This window comes from Amblyomma mixtum, chromosome 7 (assembly GCF_055824585.1).
Source record: "Amblyomma mixtum isolate Tamu chromosome 7, ASM5582458v1, whole genome shotgun sequence".
In the NCBI taxonomy this organism is placed as follows: domain Eukaryota; kingdom Metazoa; phylum Arthropoda; class Arachnida; order Ixodida; family Ixodidae; genus Amblyomma; species Amblyomma mixtum.
The window spans coordinates 23,099,149-23,103,464 of NC_143018.1; the positions used below are offsets into that span (position 1 = coordinate 23,099,149).

General features: G+C 47.8%; 1 non-coding gene across 1 annotated transcript; it reads right to left on the reverse strand.

The window, feature by feature from the left end:
* Window positions 1-1,733: 1,733 nt before the first annotated feature.
* Window positions 1,734-1,806, reverse strand: TRNAA-AGC (transfer RNA alanine (anticodon AGC)). Its single transcript has one exon. It is a non-coding gene; the product is annotated as a tRNA-Ala (tRNA).
* Window positions 1,807-4,316: the final 2,510 nt, after the last annotated feature.

Sequence of the window (4,316 nt, forward strand, 5' to 3'; positions counted from 1 at the left end):
CAGTACCCTGACATCCCTTTGTCGACGTGGTCACTCTCTTTCTGTGACAGCGCAAGGACGCGGGATTCTAAGGGTAAGGGCACGCAGCTGTCGCAAGCGCTCGCAAATCCAGTGTCTCCATTTTCCCGCTTCACTTGCGAGGGCCGACTGCGGTGTAGAGACGTATGTTGAGTTGCAAAAGCACGGCTCTAAGCACAAAAAACTTGTACCCGCCCACTCACATCTTTCAGCATGATTATTAGTACGTATCGTACCTCAAGCTTTAATTTCTGTAAGGTAAGGAGAACCCTTGCCTTCACATCTTAAGACCTTTTTATGTAAGTACTTCAGTATACGAGTAAGGAGCAAACCATGATTCCAGATTATTATTAGCCAAAAGCGGTAGCAGTCCTTTTTCTTCCCTCCCCTTTCACTCTCTTGAATGTTCCCCTCACGCCGCCACGCGTCAAGCTTCATGTGTTCGTATGCAGTGAGGCAGTTACGGGTAGGCGTGGGGCCGTATATTATGAGCTTCGACTCGCACTTTTCTCCCAGCCCTTGATAATTGTGAAGGAAGCCTTGTCATCTCAGAAGTGGCAGTAGATGTGTTCGCGACGTGTTGTGCCAATGCCTGACGAGGTTTATGCATGTGTTTCACAAGGTCGTCACAGCAGTGTTAGCGCAGGTGACGACAGACACTGACATCTCTTGTTCGGACACGTCTCTGGACTGCAGTGATGTTGCGTGAGGTGTTTGCGTGAGGGTTTTTCACAGCTATCGTTGTAAAATGATGCCAATGCGGGGCTTCAGACGCAAAATATCTCGCTTCGGGTCAGGGGGGTCCAGCAAGAAACAGATGCAAGCGTGATAAAGCTCGACTGCAGTAACATGTCACCAGCAGAAAATTAACTGCTTCTGAACGAGTCACACATGTAGAGATGCGCACTGGAAAAGTCACCGTGAAACAGTTTGGCCTAAAGGGAATACGCGTACCCACGCGCACCTCACAAATCTGTCTGATGAGTTCAAAGCACGCGCGGCGGCGGCCAGGTGTAGTAAAAGAAGGTCCCCCTGATTACTTTTCCAGAGCACAGAAAAGTACCCAGACAAAGCAACTGCTTCCCGCGATGGTATAGACTCTATAACGTCGCATCACCGTTCTCCTCGTTAGTATAGTGGTCAGTATCCCCGCCTGTCACGCGGGAGACCGGGGTTCGATTCCCCGACGGGCAGCTTTATTTTTTTCTTTTTTTTTCTTTAACTACATCTCATTTTTAACTCTCTATGGTTGTGCTGAGGTCCCGCAGGAGATCATACCCTCCGCGTTAGGGTTTAGGAACGCCATCCGTTCATTGTGGATGCTGCATTTCACAGCCTAATTTCTTCCCACGAATGTAGGATAACATACTGGGCGTCGCCTAGTTAACCTCCCTGCCTTTCCGTTCATCTCTTTCTCTCCCCCGCCCGAATGAACTCATGACAGAGGATCCACCTGAAAGCTTTACAAGTAAAATATAACAACACGTCTATTGAAAATTCAAAAAATCAGTCTATTGACTTCTATAAGAAAATAAAATTCTCCTATGCGTAAATGGAGCGTTCTAAGTCTATAAAAACCCCAGGGAGGACAGAAGAGCAAATCAAGAAAGTACCTTCGTTCGTTTACTGTTTGTAATTGGCGCAAAATGTTCGTCTTAAGCAGAATGTGGGCGATTCGGACCACTATCTGCCTTGCGGCGGGAAAAAAAAAAAAGTGGAGGTGCGGGGTATCGATCCCCGTACCTCTCGCATGCTAAGCGAGCGCTCTACCATCTGAGCTACACCCCCAGACACAACAAGCTGTCGTTATACTTGTAGTGATGCAAGTTGTCTCAAATAAAGCGATAATTATTGTATTGTTTGTGTATTTGTGTCGCCGTCAATTAGGAGAAACCTGTAGAAAAGTTTAGACTACATTAATACTCTAGTATACTGCATTATTTTGCTGCACCCAAGCTACACCCCACGTAGCTCTTTGGCAATTGCCGCATATCTAGTGCGCAACTTTGTGTACGATAAATACACCGATAGATCGACACGCTTTAATGCACTCACGAGCACGTTGGAAGAATATACCGTGCTCACGAGTGCTTTCTCCACCGTGAATACAATCGGCAAGCGGAGCAGCCTTTTGACAGGTTGCGCCTTCTGGCGAACTTCGAAATGAATCTTTACTCCAGTTTGGAATATTGGTTGTCTTGCTAATCGCCAGATGGCGCAGCCTCTAAATAGAGCGACTCATTGTGCGGTAATGCGGTGCTGCGCGAAGCTACCAACACCAATGCAGATGGGTGCTGCGTTCCCGCCGGAGCGCTGGTTTTCTGTAGGCATAGAGGAAGGAAGAACTAAATTTTCCTTCCTCCATTTCTCTAAGCATAGATCAGTTTACTTTAGGTTTGTGTTCGCCCTACGAGGACGGCACAACGGGCGCGGCAAACAAAGCGGCAGTGGCAGCGACGAAGAGCCACTTCACGGTGGACGCTTCTGTTTTTCATAGCTTCGTCACTGTTTGTGTGTGTGATGCTTCACTCTCGATATCGTTTATTTTTTTCTCACCGTGTATCCGGCTAGGGAATTTTGTTAAGCGCCCACCTTTTAAAGAGAAGGCCACACCATTACCATCATCATCTGCTACACTCGCTTGGATGAAAACTCTGACGCTGCGTACGACAGTTTTTCGCCGATTCCAAACAATCCAAGGAATTTCTGATGTTAACTGTCAGTACTTATCAAAAAACTTAATCTGTCACAATCTTGCGGTCGGTGTCTGAGCTCGAATAGAACAGTATTTGGAGCAAGATAATATTTACCACCCAGACCAATAAATACGGAACGCGCTGTACTGGATTCTGTACTTCATAGACACAAGATTTTGTCTTCACGGCGGGCAATTGGCGAATAAAACTCTTATTTCTCCGCAAAAATGTTCTTTATCCTTGCATTTGCGGCTATAGAATCTAATAAAAGTCGCGCGCCTCTACTCACAATGGTTTGGAGGAGGAGAAAAGGATTTCACCACACGGCTTGCAAAGTGTGGCGCCCTCTCTCGAGTGTGATAGCAATGAATTTCGAGCGGAATGTTTGAAGCTCCTGCTTCTACACATTTTGCGGGGACCCAAAAACACACTCCGCACATTTTATGCAGACTGTGAGGTGCATTCTACGGCGCGCATAGTCGCGTAGTCGAGATAAGCCGCTGGCGGGCGTGCTACTCTGCCCCCAATCCTAGTAAGAGGCCGCGCTGCTCAGTAGGACCCGGTAGTTCAACTCCAGGTCACGAGAAAGGCCGAAGAGGTCGCCCGACTGCATCGCCGGTCAGCCACCTAGCGTCCGGCTTAGGAAGAGTCCCACCATGGAGATGGGAGGACTACGAGGACTACCCCATTTCGTGACCTCAATCTTTCGGAAAATAAAGTTACTTTCTCTCTCTCTTATTCCCCGTGTAGGCTGTGAGGATCCCTGACACACCCTTTATTATTAAAGTGTGAAAGCACCTCGTAAGTTTTGCTGCACAACCTTTTAGGGAGCACTATTCAGGCCTGGGTTGCGGCCTGATCGCGATGACCGGAACCGACGACTCACTCCCTCGCCAGAACAGGATTTGACCACCCTGGTGTAGTGCTTGGCCACAACCTTCTGTATGAAAAAAAAAATTAACCCTCGGCCCTCAGTCCCCAGCGGCTTCGGAGCAACTGACCAAGGCAGTAGTCAGACCTTTGATGCAGCGGAGGGTGCTAAGAAGAATTAAGTTTGCGAGGCCTTTGTCCTGCAACGGGCGTAGTCAGGCTGATTATGATGATGATGATAGGCACACGGGCCGTCCAGGCATAGCTTTGTTATAGCCTTTGCTGACAAAGCTTCCAGAGGGAATTGTCATTCCTTCATTATATCCATTACATCGCTATAAACCGTTTCATTATAACGAGGTTCGACTCTAATATCTCGGTGCACCTCGAACGGTCACCAAATTTAACTTTTCCATCTGGAACCATTTCCTCGTTCTTGTTAGGTTAAGAAACCGGAAATGTGCTCGAGATGAAGGCTCCTCGCTGGAAGAAGTGGTGTATTTCGTTTCCCACAGCTTAAATGCCACATGCAGCTTGAAGCAGGGCCGAACTGGGCCTTATCGAAACCTTGTCAAGATGCTATGCGTCACGAACATTTCAGGGCCGAGGATGTTTATTTCGTGCTTATTCAGTGTGCAGCAGTTTTAAGAGAACTTTCTCGGGGTGAGCGGAATTCGTACTGTTGCCGAAGTTTGAGGAGTTGCCTCCTTATTAGTAGGACGTTCAACGTGG